This window comes from Petaurus breviceps, unplaced genomic scaffold (genome assembly GCF_028583685.1).
Source record: "Petaurus breviceps papuanus isolate PSGF00001 unplaced genomic scaffold, PetGlider_PUasm1.0 38, whole genome shotgun sequence".
Taxonomy (NCBI): domain Eukaryota; kingdom Metazoa; phylum Chordata; class Mammalia; order Diprotodontia; family Petauridae; genus Petaurus; species Petaurus breviceps.
The window spans coordinates 37,088,948-37,109,023 of record NW_027186304.1 but is presented as its reverse complement, the minus strand read 5'-3'; the positions used below and the strand labels follow the sequence as shown (position 1 = coordinate 37,109,023).

The following is a 20,076-nucleotide window of genomic DNA, read 5'->3' as shown; positions in this document are numbered from 1 at the left end:
GGAAGGGAAGGGAGGGGAGGGAAGGGAAGGGAGGGAAGGGAGGGAAGAGAAGAGAAGGGAAGAGAAGAGGAGAAAAAGAAAGCTGAGAGAAGAGATGGAGGAGAAAAGAGGGAAGGAGAAGAGAAGGGAAGAGAATCTCTGTACTTTACAAGACCAAAAGGAAAGTTAAAGAACCAGCAGCCTAGTACAGGAAACAGCGCTGATAGGATTATCTTTTATCTAAACTTTCTATCCTCGCCACTCCACCGGGCACCGGGTGCCGCGGGCTGAATGAAGGCGCCCGGCTCGGGTGCTCGTCCCTGGACATACCGCTCCGTTCATCCGGGGAGTGGCCGGCTAGCGACCAGTCCCACTGGGGCACCAGCGGGGTCCCGCGCCCCAGCACTCAGCAAGCGGGGGAGGAGAGCGGGCGGGAGGGGGTTAAGGAGGTCCCTCCGGTGAGGGGCCCAGGCGGCCAGGGGGCGGGGCCACGCCCGGCCCCTCCCTGGGCCTCAGTTTCCTCGCCTGGAGAACGGAGGCGTGGGACCAGAGGGTAGACTCCCTGCGGTCGCTTTGAACCACACACCCGGGATCCCAGCGCGGAAGCCCGGGCACTCGCCTGCTCCCGCCGCCCGCTTCCGCGCACTCCGACCTCCGACTCACAACTTACCCCAGTGCGCGCTCGAGGGAGGGAGGGGGTGTCCTCTCACCACCCCACCGGAAGTGGGGGGAACTCTGGGGCAGAGGGACCGAAAGACCCGGGAAAACGCGGGGCAGCCGGACTCCACACAAAGATCTCTGGGCGCTTGCAGGAGCGAGGAGCGGTCCCGGTAAAGGAGAAGAGCCCCTCCGGGCGCCGAAGTGAGGCGTTCGCTCTCTCCACTCCCCCCCCCCTCCCCCAGCGTCCGAGCCCGGCCAGCGGAACCTCGGCCCTGGGGCCAGCCCGCGCTTTTGGGCGGGGAGGGGAAAAGGAGGGGAGAGGAGGGGAGGGGAAGAGGCGGGGGGAAAGACAGCTAGTGCGATCTGCAAAGAGCCGGCTTGAGTCGGCCCCGCCCCCTCATGAGGACGCCGCGAGACGTCACGAGGTTGGGCTTCCCCAGTCCTGCCTCCGCTAGGGCTGGGTTCCCGGGGCTCGCGCCAGGCCCCGCCCCTTCTCCCCTCTATAAAAGGGCGCGCCGGGAGGGGGTTACCAGACTTGCCAGTTTCTCGAACCTGTGTGTTTCGGCTTAATGCTGAAGTTTGGTTGCAGGAGTTCCAAGCTCGCTCGGAAGTAGAGGATGGCGAAGGCATTTTGGTGATGCTTTGGTGGGAGAAGAAACCCCTTAAAGCTGGAGTATTTCACCTGGCATCTGCGGAGAGCTCTTAGCTGTCAGGAAAGCTGAACTTGGATGAGGAAAATACAAACCCTAACAAAACTTGTCTTTTAACTTTCACTAACTGTTAAGTGAAATTCAGCATTTTCTAGTTATGAATTAAACTTTTTTTTTTTAACCCAAGACATCCTGAGGAGGGATGCATGGGCGAACCAAACTGCCATAAGAGCTTTATGGCACCAAAAAGGTCAGGAACTCCTTGGTTAGGGGAATTATAGGATAGAGCTGAAAGAGATTCCAAAGTTTATATACAAGAATGACATTTTGATATAGGGTTTAGGATCTGCCACGTGCTTTATGCACATATATTATCTTATTTGATTCCCCATAATAACTGTGAAGTAAATGCTTTTACAATTGGGGAAACTGAGGTCCCAAAAAGTGTAATGTAAATGACAAGAGTCAGATTGTGATCCCAGCTCTTTTGACTGCAAATTAAAAGTCAGTGAGCATTTTTTAGGAATTAGGCACCCAGGTAGAGGATAAATTTCAAAATGACAACAAAAACCAGTCTCTGCCCTCAATGAATATAATGTGAATATATGTACATATAGAATTATAAAACATATCGCAAAATATACACAAACTATAAGGTTATATATTGGGGGGTGAGGTGGTAGTGGTGAGGAAAAACCTTATGCTGGGGTGATCTGGGGTGAGCATGGGAAGAAACTAAGGATTCTATGAGGTAGAGGTGAAGAGGGGGAGCATTTCAAGCTTGGGGAGACAATTTGTGGAAAGGCTCTAAGTAGAGCAAGATGACCAATTTGTCTCTGGATGGTGGTATGTGTGAAAGAGATTACCAGATTTGGAATTTGGAAAAGCAGTTTGAAGCCTAATTTTGAAGGACTTTCTTTCTATTCCCATTGATTTTTTCCACTACAGTGTACTGTCTTTCTTGAGCTTTAGCCCTAAAGATGTTTGAGTTATTTTAGAAAGTAATCCAACTAAATTCAATATACTGCTTTACATAAGCATGGAGAAAATAAACCCCATACCAAATAGAAAATTAAGAAGAAACAATCTTTATGTGGTACTGGACACAACTGTTTTGACAATTTTGAATTGGTTTTTTTATCTCCTATAACTATAGGACCAGAAAAGGATTAAGTTGTTTGCTATAACAGAACCTAGTAGAATTTTGTTATCTCAAAACCCAATAAATTTTGCTAAGAACATATTGAAATAATTATAAGCGTAGGAAGCTGGTATGTTTTGTAAAGCTAAAATTTTTTAACTGTCGCACAATAATTCTATGCAGTGGTCCAACGTATTCACTTTATTATAGTACTGATGGCAAGATTTATCTGACTTAAAGTGATTTTAATGTTTTCCACCCACCTTGCATGTGAAGAAAGTGCTTTCTTTGTTTAAGAATAGCCAAAATTAAGCCAAGGAATACTGATGAAATAATACTTATTTTGTTCTTTATGTAAAATTGTTATTTTTGGTAAATTTAAGCAAAGTTGAAAAGCATTAAAATCTGAAGTATTTTTGAGGATTGGAGTAAAATGCTTTACATTAAGAACGGAAATCCTGCATTAATTGGGTTATTGTATGTTAAATAGCAGAGTTGAGAATCTTTTTCTTTTGGGGGAGGAGCATATGATTTCTTTCCTTTCTTAGCCTAGACAGTAACATAGGAAGCTGGGGTATATCCAGCAGGTACTCAAGCAGAGGTGTTATGCATCTTTAATAAGGTGGCTTGTAATGCCATCATCTAACTGGGACTAAATTCTATATGACTAGTTTCACAACAAGAAAAAAGGGGTTGTTTGAGAATTCATTATAAGAAACACTGTTTTAACTTTTCTTCAAGAGTGAAGAAGGTAACTTACAGGCCACATGGTCTTGGGAAAGCAAATTTGATTTCTAAGCCTTTCTTTGGTGACCTCTCCAGAAGCAACATACAAGGGAAAAGGCAAAATAGAAGCCTGAAGTCCTCATTAAAGACTACTTGGACTATAGTCCAAGCAAAAGGGTAGCTCTTTAAACAAGAATTCATACTCATTAGAGTCCAAATCATCAGATTGTAAATTCCCTTTGAACTTTCCATCCAATAACATTTACATCCTCCATAGCTCCTAGCACAGTGCTATACACATAATAATAGTTAACTAACTTTATATAGTGCTTACTAGGTGCTAGGTACTGTGTGCTAAGTGCTTTAGATTGTTATCTCATTTGATCCTCACAACAATCCTGAGAAGTAGGTGCTATTATACCTTTGTTACAGATGAGGAAACTGAAGCAGAGGTTATTTGCACACCCCTAAGGAAGGGTCTAAAGCCAGCTTTGCACCTAGTTCTACTGACTCCAAACCCAGTGCTCACAGATTTCTCTGAGTCTCTTCTTATTTGTAAAGCAAATTAGCTGCCTGGCCTCCATGAATGTCATATTAGTTTATGTCTTGGTAAGCTTGAGTAGGTTGGAAAAATCAACAAATAAAAATGAGAAAGTGTTGGAATTATTTTATAGTGATTTCTCAAGGAAACCACAGTTATAGATCCCCAGAATCCAGTGAACTGAGATTTGAATTATAATTCCAGCCATCTTGGAGTATATAAATTAAATAACCTGCCTCTGGGCTTCTCTCAAAGGAATGTTTTATAACTAATTAAATAACTGTAAAGTACTTGTGAATACAGTAAAGTGCTAATTAGTGAAATGAATAAAAGGATTCTGTCTGTTTTCATATTATATATCAGTGATCTTTTTGGGGTAATAGAACAAGTGTTAAGATATAGTCAGATTAGGTAAGAAGCAAGTAATGGTGACTTCATTAAAATTCAGAATTGAGATCAGTGACTGAAGTTCTTCAGCTTTATAAATTCCTTCTCTGGAATTAAAGCCATCTAATTCTTCCTTCCTTTTTTTCCTCCTCCCAGGAAGCTGAAGTATATTATCTCCCTTTATCATTTTGGAGGTACATGTGTAGGCAGTTTTTCCCTTGGGGGCAGAAAAGGTTTGGGAGTTACTGGCTTTAGCACAGCATTATTGTGTGCCATTTGTTACATTGAGAAATCCTGTCTTAAGCAGTCAGATCTAATACCCGGTGCTTAAAACAATGTATATACATACAAATGTGTGTGTGTGTATATTTATGTATAGAAGATAGGAACTTCTGAATTTAGGTTGCACATGGTAAACTTATATACTTATAATAAGTTAATTTTGAATGTTCACTGTTTACCACACTCTACTAGGCATTTATTTAATTTCTTAAAGAATTCATGACTTCACTGCTGTGGATTTTACCCCATTCCACTCTTCACCTCCCATATCCTGCACCTGCAAAGCACACTGAGCCACTGAAGTGGTACAATGGAGAGCGTTAGGTCTGAAGTCAGGAAGACTTAGTTCAACTATGGCCTCAGACACTTACTATCTTGGTGACCCTGGGTAAGTCACAACTTCTGTTTTCTCTCAGTTTTCCTCATATGTAAATTGGGGATAATAATAACACTTACCTCAGTGTCTTTCCCAAGAAAATTCCAGATGGAGTCACAAAGAGTCAGACATGATTGAATTAACTAACAACAACTCAGGGTTGGTTGTGAGGATCAATGAGGACGTGTTGATAGATAGCATAGCCCAGTGTCTAACTCTAGTACATAGTAGGTACTATATAAATTATTATTATCATCATGATCATTATTAGACTGGATCCCCCTTTAACTTATGTTCTTAAAGTGTTGTTGTAGGCAAAAAAAATTATCACCTTGTGGCCAGCTTGGTGAATAGCTCCCCTTCAAACTTGGCCTGGCTAGTTGATCCACAATAGATTATATAGTCTGTCACCTGCCAGACAAAGCTTTTCCAGCTTGGAGGGACCTGCCAGAACTTGTATTCTGCTTGCCTAGCCTTTGAGAGCTCAGGATCCTATCCAGAACATGATGAAGCATCAGAGGACTTCAGTGGAGGAACTACTAGACATTACAAGAATTTTGTTTCATATTATTTTAAACCAGGTTTGAAGAAGACCATGACCTAAGGGCAAGATAAGAGAAACTAATGAATGCTTTTATCTCCAGACAGAACTACCAGTCCTAAAGTGAGTTATGCACTAGGGCAATTTGCACTGTTGCAGATAGAAAGAAAGTAGAAATAAGACAAGAGGATAACTGCTTGAGGCAGGGGGAAGGACCTGGAAATGAGTTGTAGGATAATGAATCTGGAGCTAATAGAGGTCATCTAGACTAACTCCTTATTTTACAGATGAGGAAACTGAGGCGCATTGTTGCATAACCTTTATAACAAGTGAAGATTCAAACACAGTTGTTCTGACTCCTTGTTCCTGCATTTCCCCCCACTATACCCTTAAGCACTGTCTCTCAAGATTTAATGTTATAAAAGAAGCTGTAGAAATGATGTTTGCAATAGTGTGTAGAGGTGAGGAGTAGAATATTCAAGGATGAACAAATTGCTGACCCTTGTCTCTCACTATAATTGGAACTGTCCAAAAGTGGAATGGCTTGCCTGGAGAAGTGATGGATTCCCCCTCTTTAGAGGTCTTTATTCAGAGGATTTATAATCACTTAGGAATGGAAATAATAAATATGTCAGCTCGGTGGAGGGCTTCATCCTTGACTTGTTTAGGGACGCCTGCATATCCTGGGTCCAGTATTTCTGGAAAATATGGCAACTCAATATATTAAGTTAGCTTCAGGGCACAACTTATTAGGAATGAAATAGACAGGATTCTTTCATGTACTGAGTGAACTAGAAGGCTGCTGAGGTCTCTTCCAACTCTCAAATTCTGTGATTGTTATTAAAATTGTCGGTCAAAGAGCACATTATTCCAAGGTTCACTGCTTGCTTTTTTAATATAGTCTTTTTTTAAAAAAAAGATTTATTATATCTTAAACTTTACTAATGTCCTACCTGAATGCTCTTATTGTGGCATGGAAGTGATCATGAGTTCTCAAAGGCTGTATCATGGAAGTGTGAATTTTACCAAGTTCCACCAAGCTAAAAAAGCTTTAAGAATTTTGACTCAGTGATAAACTATTTTCTGAAGGCCAACACAGCTGCCTGGTTAAGTGTAATCATCAGATTAATCACAAATAAAGGATTAATTTTTAAGCCACAGTAGTGCATCTATGAAGGTACAGAATGGTTGCAATCTATTCTGGTGGAATGAGAATAATCACAGATATAAAATTATAGGTCCTTAAAATATTGAAGTAATATTTTTAAAAGCAGTGAAGCTAATTACTAATTAACATTTTTCATTGTTGATCCAGAGCTAAAACTTTTCAGCTAATGATATTTCTCACACACACACACACACACACAATTTGTATTCTATATGTACTGTTGGAAATATTCTCATATTTCTTGTTCTTTCAACCTATTCTAAAACAGCTTAAGAAAAATTATACCCTCGTTTCAGAAATTGGCCCTTTGCTTTTCCTGATTAAATTATTCAGGCTGAAAGGTTAAGGAAACAATGTGTTGTTGTCATTCCTAACATATTTTGGGATCAAAATTCAATCAAAACACTTCCTGGGTCTTATTTGCTTCTTGTTTCAATTCTTAGTTATCATATCAAAGGAACTGTTCAACACCAAATGGTGAAATTAAATCATATTCCCATTCATATCTTTCTTGTAAGTGTATCTTGCTCTTTGTGGGCTCTTAAATTGATCCAGACTAAAAGTAACATTGTTATTAAAAAGCTAGACTTAAAAACCAGAAAAAAAATTAATACAAATCAATATTTTAAAGAAAAACAACTTTGGAAGACTTGATTGACAAATCATGATACCGGAGGACAGGTGATGATAGATAATGGACTCAAGGTACAGGATGAAAAAAAATTTTTTTGGAAAATGAGACTGTGGGAATTTGGTTTGTTTGACTATGCTTAGTTGTTACAAGGGGTTTTTTTTCCTTTAAAAAAATTTTTGTGTACTTGGGGAGAGATGGGAGGAGGAAAAAATAAATATTTGTTAATTAAAAAATTAATGATATGGGGTGGCTAGGTGGCGCAGTGAATAGAGCACAGGCCCTGGAGTAAGGAGGACCTGAGTTCAAATCTGGCCTCAGACATTTAATACAAAAACTAGCCGTGTGACCTTGGGCAAGTCACTTAACTCCAATCATCCTACCTCCCTCTCTCCAAAAAAAGCAAAAAAAAAAAGTTTAAAAAATTAATGATACCTGAGGTGGCTTGCAGCTTAAATCCTCCTATCTTTCTGGAAGATATTAGAGTAACAAAATAAGGAGCTAAAACTCTTCCTTTGTAACCCGAAATATTAGTTCCCTTAAGAGTTATATGAACTTAGGTAAAATTCTCTGAATTCAATTATCATCTCTATACAGATAATTCTCATATTTATTCATACAACCCTAACCCTTCTCCTGACTTGGAATCTCAAATTGCCAAATGAACATCTTTTATTCAACATATCTAAAACTGACCTCATTATTTTCCCCTAAATCTCTCCCTTCTTCCTAACTTGCATCTTACTGTGTAGGGCTTGCAACCTAGGTGTTATCATCTTTTCCTCACTCTCAGTTTCTGTATCAATATGTTGAAACAGATTGATACCAATCCTGGTATTGTAACATATTGATACTGTCCTGTTCCATATCTCTTGTATACACTCCCTTCTCCTCTGACACCACCAGTACCCTGATGTAGCTCTTATCAACCTCACATCTGGACTTGCAATAGCCTTCCAGTTGATCTCCCTGCCTTGGGTCTTTCCTCACTTCAGTTCATCCTTCACTCTGCTATTAAAGTAGTGTTTATAAACTGTAGGTCTGACTAAGTCATCTCCTAAACAATAGTGGCTCCCTATTATCTCCAGAATCATAATATATAAAATCTTCTGTTTAGTTGTAAACCTTTTCTAACCCAGTCACTCTCTATCTTTCTAATCATATACTTCACTTCCCTCCATTCCTTGTACATTACAGTCCAGTACCAGAGGCTTCTTTGAACTTCCTAAGACACTCCATTTGCTGACTGTGCTTTTTTCCTGTTTTCTCGCTTTTTTTTTCAAGAAGCCTTTCCTAGCTTTCCTCAATACTAGTTTAGTGCCTTCTCTTTATTGATTATCTCCAGTATACCTTTTTATATCTTATTTTTACAGAATTATTCTCATATAGCCTCCTTCGTTAGACTGTGAGATCTTTGAAATCAAAGACTATTTTTGCCTTTATATAAAGGCAGTTGGTGGCACAGTAGAGTGTTCGATTTGGAGTCAGGAAGACCTGACTTTAAATCTGTCTTCAGATACTTAGCTATGTGAGCCTGGGCAAGTCACTTAAGTTCTGTTTACTTGAGTTTCCTCAACTATAAAACAAGTCTAATCAAAGCACCTACTTTGTGGAGTTCTGAGTCTCACATGATATAATAGCACTTAGCATAATGCCTGACACATAGAAGGTACTCTATAAACATTTATTCCCTTTACTTTCCTACTAAACACTTAGCACACTGCCTGAGACATACTAAGCGCTTAAAAATGTTTGTTCACTGACTGTCATATATCATAGGTAGAGATAATACAGCAAGCCCTGTAATGGTTATATACTGTGCTGCTTTCTTTCTAGTATTAAGCATGGTGTCTTTAACATTGAGAGTACTCAGTAAATATCTGATGATTGAGCAAATATGAAATGTTTTTGAAACCAAGATGTGATATTCCTCTAGCTGTCCCATGTGGACATCACTTGTGGTGGAACACTTTTCATGTGTGATTTTATAGGAGACATCTCACAAGTACACAAAGAAGCCCTTTTGCAAGTTGAGTCTGCTTTTTCAGTGTTCCTTTTTCATTTTAATAAGTGGTTTGAGATATATCATCAGATAGAATCTCTTAAGTAGCTGAGTAATGAATGACCGAAAGTGATTACTAACCAGAAGCATGCGTATCAGTGGTCTCTCTATTTCTTGCACACCCAGAAATGTTTACATAGTAAGACATAATTAATCACCCCCTTGGATGTTAGTCAGATTTCAGAGGCCCCATGCTGGGTAGGTATTAAAACTGAATGGAGCGCTCTTAGTCTGGCTGGGGATATTAATAGAATTGCATGGGGATGCTTTCATTGGTGTTTCTGTATGTTGTTTGAACAAATTCTAGATGCTCACTCACTGACTTGCTTATATGAAAATGTAAATATATATTGATATATAGATACATATGTGTATATATAGTAATAATGGTAAAAAGAAAAGAAAACTGAACCTGTTTTTTCCTGAATTCCTTTCCTCTCCCTCAAAGGAATGCAAGCAATGTTGGATAACAAATGTTAGTGTTTCTATAGTTAGAAGCAGTTTTAAGCCAGTTCAAGTCAACAAATATTTATTAAATGCTTATTATGTTCTAGTCACTGTGCTAAGCACTGGAGATACAAAGAAATTCAGAAAAAAAATCCCTGCCCTCAAAGATACCACATATCAGCTATATAAACAACTATGCATATGTATGTATGTATGCATAATATATATATGTATGCATATACACACACAGAGGATAAATTGGACATTTTTGTTGTTCAGTTGTTTTAGTTATATGCAACTCTTTGTGACCCCATTTGATGTTTTCTTGGCAAAAAAACTGGAGTGGTTTGCCATTTCCTTCTCCAGCTCATTTTGCAGATGAGGAAACTAAGGCAAAGAGGGTTTAAGTGCCTTGCCCAGGGTGACACAGCTGGTAAGTGTCTGAGGTCAAATTTGAACTTGAGAAGATGAGTCTTCTTGACTCCAGGCCTGGCACCTGTGCGCAATGGTGCCACTTAGCTGCCCTGAAATTGTCAGTTAGAAGGCTCTAATGCCAGTGCCTTGTCCTTCCATAAGGGTTAAGGCACTAGCATTGAGGGATAAACTTCTTTCAAGTAGTACTTGAAGGAAGCCAGGAAAGTCAGGAGGTAGAGATGAGGAGGGAGTATGTTCTAGACTTGGCAAGGACAGCCAGGAAGAATACTTGGAGTAAGGAAATGGAGGGTTTTGAATGAGTAACAGTAAAGAGACCAGTAGAATACACAAGGGAAAGCACAAGAACGGACAAGGCCTTCTCAGCTGCATCAAGTTGTTTCTTCTGCCAAACAATGAGTTTTGAGCTCAGTGGCTTGGTAGACTTTCTGGTATTATGAGAGCAGAAGGCTTCCAAGGAGTGAGTTATGAGTTATTTTGGACTCTAGAATCCTCAATCCTGACTGACCCAGTTTAGAGACCCTCTGGAGGCTGCCAGTGTGGTCTATTGCCACAAGTACTGATCTGGAAGTTATGTTCAGTGTTCTTGTTTGGGCTCAGCCCCTGTGACCTGGCTGACCCTCAGGACTTTAAGAGAGGCTCTCTAATCTAAACCCTTCACCCTAGAGATGAGAGAAACCCAGATATAAATTTGTCACAGATTGTTCTAAGTAATTAATTAATTTATATAACTTTTATTTTTATTAACATTTGTATAACTTTAGTTTCTGAAATACTCAACTTTCAGTGTGAAGGAGAAGGCATATAGTAGCAGGAATCTGATCTGGATCTTAAAATGTATGGGAAAATTGGTGAAAATTTCTTTGTGAGGGTGAGTTCTAGATGTCTAGCAATGCTCAATGGAATGTGCCTCACAGAGCTTACTTATAGTAGTCCTGTATACTATATCCTTTCTCTTATCCATTCATAAGCATTTATAGAAGGTCACAAAGATGGGGAATCTGTGGCCTTCTAGGTCCTTGGGTACAGCCTTTTGACTGAATCCAAGTTTGATAGAACAAATCTTTTTCTTAAGGGGATTTGTTCAGTGAAGCTTGGATTCAGTTAGAGGGCCACATTTGAGGACCTAGAGGATCACATGTGGCCTAGAGGCCACAGGTTCCTCACCCCTGGAAGATATTTGTAGAACTTATTTTAATATCACTTCAAATAACCAAAAAAATTGTGGCTCTTTCAGGATAGATTTTCCCAAGCATCTTTAAAGTTGCATCAATTTTGTGAGCAAACATGATAGTTGCTTAAATAAAATAATAAAGAACATTTATGCAGATGTTCAATTTTTCTATTTTTCATGTAGCTACTTGTGCCTTGTTTATTATAAAATGGTATTATTAGGCCATGTCACTCATAGTATAAATAAAGTTTTCAGAGATGTAAGATAAATGCCCTTAGACTGAGGCCAAGAGACTTCAGTGTGGTCAATTTATTTTCATTCAGTTATAAATATACTGTATTTAGCAGTACTTTCAGAGTATATGTTAACTAATGTAATGTGCTATGGCTCAGCACCTTAACAACCAGTAAACAAGCCTAGAAGGTGATCGTTTACTGTTTATTGTAGAAAACATTAGAAAATAACTTTCTCACAGAAGATCAAGTTTCGGTACCTCTCAGATTTTGTGGGAATGGATCAAAGATAGAAAGCAAAGGCAGGTTTTTTAGCTTTATACTTGTACACAAAAAAACTGAGTTGATGAAAATAGCCTAGTAAATTTCTTGACAGATTTATTTTGATAATGTAGCTATTAAGTTAAAATTCAGAGAAATTTTTGACCAGAAAATAGATCAAAATATTTTATGATATTGATGCCATATGAGATGAGAAGAAACTGAGGTAACACCCAAAATCACTGTGTTAGAGTCATTGCTAGAAAACTAAATTCTTGAAGTTTCTTTTTTATGGACTGAAAAGTTGTATTAATAATATGCTATCATTTGTAAATAAAAATGACATTACTAATACGGTAAATAGAACTATGCTTTGAGTTGCTTTCCAGTAGTAATGATTGATTTACATTAGGGCACTTACCAACTCTTTCTTACTTCATTTTCTGATCAAAGGTACACCCTCGATTAAGCCTGTGGTTATGGAATGGATTGAAGCTAGATAGCCAAGCCACCTATGGGCTAAACCTTGGTTTTAGTAATACTAAGTTCTTAACCCAGTGAGATGACATGCCATGGTCAAGAGGCATCTGATAAAAAAGGAAGTCTTCCTCTAACTATTATTTGTCTTTTCATAATCATTTGGCTCTTCCCCTGAGGAAATGTGGCTTGCCATTACTCATTTGGAACTAGTTAAGTTATGATTCTGGGGAACTGTTGAGAATTTCATTAATCTTTCCCATTTATAGAACTCGAACAGCATGTCTTTCATATCAAAGATGTAAACATCCACTACACCTAGACAAGAAACGGGGGTGAAAAGATATTTGCATTATATTGCAGAGGAACTGACTAAGGATCTTTCTTTAACATTTGTCCTATTAGCCAAATTCTAGAATAGTCTTCCATGTTAAATGAAATAGTCAAATGAAATGCAAGTACATTGTTTAAATAGCTCTCAGACCAGAAAGCAAAATCTGGACAATCCAAATTCAATTCAATAGTGTTTGAATATTTCTTAACTTAAATATTTACCCATCTTCGTGTTTTACCATTTCAAATAATCCTGACTTTTCCCTTTAGATATATACTTTTTTATTATTATATTAAAAATTGTTGAGGGCAGCTAGGTGGTGCAGTGAATAGAGCACCGACCCTGGAGTCAGGAGGACCTGAGTTCAAATCTGGCCTCAGACACTTGACACACTTACTAGATATGTGACCTTGGGCAAGTCACTTAACCCCAATTGCCCTCCAAAAAAAGGCAAAAAAAAATTGTTCCACTCATGCCCTATCTTGCAAGATTTTTAGCATAAAAGTTGTATTTTGTATTATATTTTGTCAAATGCTTTTTTTTCCTGAATTTATTGATATTATGTTGTTTTGAGGTTGTTAGGGAATTCTCCCAACCAAGAAGGATGAAACCTTTTGGAAGAGGGAAACCAGTGTTTTTGGATCAGATAGGAGTTCATATTGAAAGCAAAGAAAGGCATTAGCTTGCTAAGGAAGACTGTTGATACTTCAACTTCCTAGGGTACAGATATAGTTTTTATAACTTTTCAGGTTCACTTAGAGTACATAGTCAATCAGTAGCATTCTACAGCAACCTTTCAAAGTAGAAAGTGTGGTAGAGTGGAAAGTGTGGAAAATCATTTAAGGGAAAAAAGAAGGTCTTCTAAATCTCTTCATATTTGCCTTGCAGCTGGCAGGATTTATTATCATAATAAGACATTCTCTGTTCAAGGGCAAGAGATTAGATGAGGTGACCAAATATTTTTACAACTGTGAAAGGAGTCCTTTTAGACAAAACTGCAGGGTTGAGGCAAGTCTACAGGTGTCTCTTATCCTAGAACAACGAATAGTTTTTAGAACAATGGATGAGACTATTCATTTTACACAAGTTGTTACATTTTATTTTTCTTTGCTTTTCACTACTAGACCACCAGATGGTTGGGGGATTTCTATGTGATTAGTCCCTCAAGATGTCATGAAATGATTTTGGCTCCTATTTTTTCCCCCACAGGGGTATTTTTAGTTGTAATATAATTAATTATTTTAGTTATTTTCCTAAGGTTGAGTCCTCCTCCTTATATGTGTATGTGTTTAGTCATTTCAGTCATACCCGATTCTTTGTGATGCTATTCAAGGTTTTCTTGGCAAAGATACTGGAATGGTTTGCCATTTCCTTCTCCAACTCATTTTATAGATGAGGAAACTGAGACATAGGCATAAGTGACTTGCCCAGGGTCACACAGCTAGTAAAGTGTCTGAGGCTAAATCTGAAGTGAGGAAGATGAGTCTTCCTGTTTTCAGGCCAGGTACCCTATCCACTATGTCACCTAGCTACCCTTAAACCTTCCTTACTTCCCTGATATAAATCTTACTTGGTCATAGTGAACAATTATTTTTAGATATCTCTATTACTATAGTCTTTTTTTGCTAGGATTTTATTTAAAAATTTTGAATCTCTGTTAATGATGTTGGTCTATAGTTCTCTTAATTTTACTCTTCCCTGATTTAGGTATTAAGACCTATAAAAGGTGATGGGTGATGTTTTCTTAACTTATGAGCATAATTTGTAATATATATATATATATATACATATATATATATATATATTAGTGGTTCTTTAAATGTTTGATAGAATTCTTCTCTAAATCTATGTAATTCTCCTGTGAATCCATATAGACCAGTGATCTTTTTTTTTTTGGTAGTTCCTTTATGGCTAGTTCAATTTCCTTTTCTGAAATTGGGCGGTTTAAGACCTCTATTTATTATTCTTCTAGTCAGGGTACATTAGCTTTTGTAAATAATCTTCCAGTCCTCTTTTAAATTCTATTTTGTTGGCAAATTGTATGGTGGGTCCTGATATTTTTCTTTATTTTTTCTATGCTGTGATTTTTGCCTTATTTATTTTTTTCCTTTTGTTAACTTGATCTTCTCTCTTCTTTTTAATCAGATTAGATTATCAATAAAAATTAATTAAAAATTAATAATTAAGATTTTTATCACTTCTAAACCTATTTTCATTTTAGCTATTTCTCTTCTAATTTTCAAGAGTTCTTCTTTTTATGCTTTTTTGAGTTTATCTGTTGATTTTCTAGTATTTGAATTGTAACCTCAGGTTAATAACCATTTCCTTTTCTATTTTCTTCATGTATGTAATAAAAGACATACTTTTTCTTTCAGGGCCTGCGTTAGCTGCATCCTCAAAATTTTGATATATTTTCTAATCATTATCATTATCATTCTTTGTCATGTAGCATTTATTTTTCTGTGCTTTGTTCTTTGATCCATTCATTGATTAGTGTGTCAGTATGAAGTCTCTATTAAGTCCATATCTTTTGCTTTTGTTTACTGGATTAAATGATAATCATTTTAACTTTGTCAAGCCTTATAAAATGTTTTTAGTGTTTATGCTTTCCTACATTTATTTATGATTTCTCTGAGCCCTAGTTAATGCTTTTTTTTTTGTAAAGATGCCATGTAGTCCTGAAAAGAGTATATTCCTTAATGTTCCTATTCAAAATATGTCATAAGTCTTTTTACTCTAATTTTTCCAGAAATTTTGCCAATTCTGCATTTTCCTTTTATTTTTCCTTTCTATTATATCTGCCCAGCTCAGAGCGAGGTATATAAGGGTCTTCTATAATTATTGTTACTACCTATATCTTTTAAAAATTAAGTCAATTTTTCTTTATTAATTTAAATGGTAGTACATTTAATAGCAATAATAGCTAATATTCACATAGCATTCTCAGGTTTATAAAGCATTTTCTATATAGAATCACAAAATTTGAGAATTGGAAGGTACTTCAGAGGCTAGATAGTATAAACCGCGCATGAAAAGACTCTCCACTATGATATACTTGGTAAGTTGTCATCTAGTCTGTACTTAAATACTTCCAAGGAATGGAATCCACTACCTCTGGGGGTAGCCTGTTTCACTTTTGCATAACTCTTAATTATTATATCTAATACCAAATTATTAAATATTTTCTTAACATGAAGTCTAATTTGCCTCTTTGCAACTTCTACCTATTGCTTCTGGTTCTGCTCTTGGAGGCCAAACAGTACAAATCTCATTCCTCCCCAAAGAGAGTTTTTCAAATACATGAAAATAGTAAAAAAAGAAAAATAGAAAATACATGTCCCTCCCTGCTCTTCAGCTCTCCAACTAATTCTGCTATAACAAGAACTCAAAGCCCTTCACCTGGTTACCTTCCTCTGGGCATTCCAATTTCTTAGTGCCCTTAAATTGTGTTGCCAAGGAATAAACACCGTCCTTTAGATGAGGTCTGATGAGGAAAGAGTACAATGGCAGTAGCACCTACCTGTTCCTGGAAGCTTAGTCCTTCTTAATGCAGTCCATCTCATTAGCTTTTTTTTGACTGCTTTGGCACACTGCTGACTCATTGAGTTTGCAGTCCACCAAGACTCTTATATCTCTTTCAGAACAACTGCTATCTAATTCTACCTTTCTCACTTTATACTTGAGAATTTGATATTTGATTTGTTTTTATCCCCATGCAAGACTTTTCAATTGTCCTTTGAATCCCCATTGAATTTCATCTTCTTAGATTCAATTTAGGGCTCTAACCTGTGAAGATCATTTTGGATCTTGACTCTGTCATCTTTGTATAAATTATCCTTCCTACCTTTGTGTCATCTGTAAATTTGATGAGTATGCAATGCATGCCTTTATCTAAGATAGTGATAAAAATGTTAAAATGGCATAAAACCAAGCAGAGATCCCTGGGATATACCATTGGGAACTTTCCGCCATATTGTCATTTAACCATTATGACTATACTTTGAGTCCAATTATCCAACCAGTTCTGAATCCATCTGATTATGTCATAATCTAATGCCTATCTTTCCATATTTTCCACAGTAATGGTATGAGATACTTTATCAAAAGCTTTGCTGAAAACTAAGCAAACTATATCCACAGCATTCCCCTCATTTACTAGTTTAGTAACCCTGTCAAAAAAGGAAATGAGATTGGTCTGCATGACTTATTCTTGACAATTATGCTAGCTCTTTCTGTGCATCTCTTCCCTATTTAAATTTTTACCAACCATCCCTTTAAACTGTTGTAGGGTTTCTCTAGGAACTGAAGTTAAGCTCACTGACTTAGAGTTTGCAGACTCTAATTTCTTGCCTTTTTTGGAAGTCAGGACATTTCCCCATTCTACACGCTCCATACTATAATCCTGCCATTTTCAGTGATCTTTCATATGTCTATAACAGTACTTCAGCAACCACATCTGACAATTCTTTCAAGATCTATGTAAGTAACCATATATGGGCAAGATGACTTTCATTCATCGAAGTAGTCAAGTGCCCTCCAGCTATATCTCATTACTTATCTTGAGTATTATTTCCTCTTAAACATTTTTGTTCTGTCATTTCCAGTGTAAGTTCCTTTTCCTTTGCAGAGAAAACAAAAGCCAAGTAAGAAAGGAGCAACTCTGTCTTCTCTCTTATCAGTTATCATTGTTCCATCTGCCCTAAACAAAGCTCCTATCCTTTCTTTGATTCTTCTTTTTCTTTCAATATAGCTTTAAAAAAAATCCTTCTTATCTTCTTGAACTTCTTTAGCATTCCTGACACTATTTTTATAGGGTCAGGATATACTCATATTCATTCTTTGTTACCTGGCCTTATTTCTCCACTGTATACATTTGTGAAGGTCCTTGTTGTCTTCCCAGTTAGAATGTAAACTCCTTGCAAGTAGGGATTATTTCATTCTTTATATTTGTATCTCCACTGCGTAGCACACTGTCTGACCCAGGGTTGACACCTACGTAATGGTTGATCATACTTAATGGTTGATCAAGTGAATCTAAAAAAGCAAGGAGAGCAATCTGTAGGTTGGTAGATTGTCAAAGATCCAGATGGGGGGATATGGTCAGAATGAACCTGAAGGGAAAAGGGCCCCCCTCTACTAGTGTTTTGGAGAGCATAACAAAAGCACACAGTACTGAAGAGGATGGTTAAGAATGTAGTATATCTTCTAGAGGGAGTCAGGATTCTGTAAAGGCAGTAAGAAGAAAAGAGTATGAAAGAAAATAATTTGGTGCAAAGGGAAGTTTGTTAATGATAGGTATCACAAAAAGTGGAAAGACCATCGAGGCCTTTGAGCACGGCGTTTTGGGTTGTCTTGTTTGCATATGTATGCTCCGTCAGTGACTCACTGCCATCATACTCTTTAATACGTAAACTTTCTTCCCCTTTTTCCTAGGGACGCTGAGTGTATTTGTGGAACAGGCACCATTTTCATCTCTTCACAAGGAGGTGAGTAGGACATAGTGGTGAGAATGCTTTATTTGGTGTCAGAGGACCAGGAATCAAATCCCATCTCTGCTGCTTACTACATACTGCCTTAACCTGGGTTAGCCCATCTATGGGGAAGGGTTTTTACTGGGGTGTGGCCGCCGCTCATTCTGTAACTTCTTGGAGCCACAGGTGAGAGTTGGGTGAATCAGGTGGACACCAAAGGTGGATGAGTAGCCCTGAAAACGGCTTGATAAGGCCTCACACTAGAGGTGCTATCCTTTTGAACACCCAGGCCTCAAACCTGTTGGTGTTAGGGGGGTGTCCACCCCAAGCATGAGAAGACTCCCTGGCAAAATGGGCAGATAAGAACAATTTGTTCTAGTGGCCATGAAGGCAGCTACAGCAGGCACTGTGGGAGACTTATAACTTGGTCATACATCAAAGATGCCAAGGTCATCCACTGCATCCCAGCATACTGCCAGTTTTCTTGGCTATTGTCCTTTCACTGGACTTTGATGATTGAGGAAGACAGAGTGAGACTGATGACTTTGTGCAACTCTGCCTCACTTAAATCCAATTTATAAGCAAGTCAGGACATCATCCCATGATTGTCATTGGTCTTCTTCAAAAATAAGGACAGACCACAACAACGACACATTGCCAGTATGGTCTTAGCCAAATCCCTCAAACTCTTTCTCTTTAAGTGTGACAGTTTGGAATTGGGTAATATTTAAGGTCCCTTCTGGGCGTAGATCCTATGAAAACTCAAGACATATGTGTTCTTACATTATTCACATCTCTAAATGACTCCTAGACTTGAATTCTGTTGTATCTCCAAAAAAATAATGAGTTTCAGTGAACCTAAGTTGATTTTTAATGTTGTTTTAAGGTGTATATTATGAAGAATGGCCTCTCCGGAACTGATTTCTAGGTAACATCTTTTTGTCAAGGCTCATTCAGTACAAAAAGCCCTTAAGGATTTCAAAATAAAAAGATTCTAACTTTAAAGCATGCATGCATTTAAAAAGAGTCAAATATTTCCTTTACAGGCATGCTAGTATGAAGCTATCTCCAAATAATGCAAAATGAAATAGAGGTTTGACAGCCAGGATGCTAGGTTAATTAGATGAATATTTATCCTTAAATAAATATTATCCTTAATACTTCAAGGATGTGTATTTCTTTAAGTGTTTTACTCCATTTATTGAGGTAGACACAAACTTCTCAATTATTATCATTGTTCTATTCTTGAAGAGGACCAATGACATCACAGGGTGATGTTTTAACTTTCATGTGAGCTAGATTTAAGGGAGGTCTAGCTGTGTACATTCTTCAGCCTCCCTCTATCCTCCGGAGTCATTGAAGTTCAATGGTAAGAAAAAAAAGCAAGCGATTAGATGGCCTGGGATGCAGTGGGTGACCTTGCCCTTTCTAAATTAAGGTCTTTCCCAGGTCTCAGACTGCCTGAGGCAAACCCATTCAATGCCTAAGGGCTAAGTAAGAATTGAGACAAAAATGGCCTAATTTACCATCACAAAAAATATCAATCTGGTAAGGGAAGACCCTCAAAGTTTCTGGCCAGAATAGAAAACAATTGCTATTTATACTCATTCTAAGCCATCAGAACTTTAAAAATGAGCCACAAAGACTTGGGCTGGTGGAATTGTTGGCCATTCAGTGAAAGCCAGAATGATTTGGGTTTAAAGTGTGGTTATATAGCTCCATTTGAAACACAGTGCACCTTTTTAAAGCCTGTTTTTCAGAACTGTATTTCAAGAAATCATAAATGAAAACTGTACAGGACAAAAAGTAAATTGTCCCAGCTTTTTGGAAAAAAATCAATCAATCAGTCAATCAATGAAAACAAAAATTGTTTTAAATCTAACACCACCACTACCACCCAAACCCTAGAGTTACCTCTGGAACCCTGAAAATAGTTAGTAGCTGCCCTCTGGGGAGGCAAATTGACAATTTGAGCAGAAATTGGGGAATTCTATCTCTTCTTCTTCTTCTTCTTCTTCTTCTTCTTCTTCTTCTTCTTCTTCTTCTTCTTCTTCTTCTTCTTCTTCTTCTTCTTCTTCTTCTTCTTCTTCTTCTTCTTCTTCT

At 37.8% G+C, this 20,076-nt stretch overlaps 1 protein-coding gene and 1 long non-coding RNA gene across 8 annotated transcripts in view; one reads left to right on the top strand and one right to left on the bottom strand.

The window, feature by feature from the left end:
• Nucleotides 1–20,076, bottom strand: part of RBBP8 (RB binding protein 8, endonuclease) — a 120,564-nt gene that overhangs the window by 95,229 nt on the left and 5,259 nt on the right. For 2 of the 7 annotated variants that reach the window (XM_069099770.1, XM_069099774.1), the window contains exon 1: nt 650–863. The exons of the other annotated variants lie outside the window; for them this stretch is intronic. The gene's annotated coding sequence lies outside the window, so the exon portion shown is untranslated. Of the gene's footprint in view, nt 1–649; nt 864–20,076 lie in introns of those variants that run through there. 7 annotated transcript variants of the gene reach the window in all.
• The window catches only part of LOC138170446 (uncharacterized), a 21,131-nt gene continuing 1,996 nt past the window's right edge, over nt 942–20,076 (top strand). Inside the window, exons 1-2 of the long non-coding RNA XR_011170628.1 lie at nt 942–1,064; nt 17,936–17,988. This is a non-coding gene — a long non-coding RNA (uncharacterized lncRNA). The remainder of the gene's footprint in view (nt 1,065–17,935; nt 17,989–20,076) is intronic.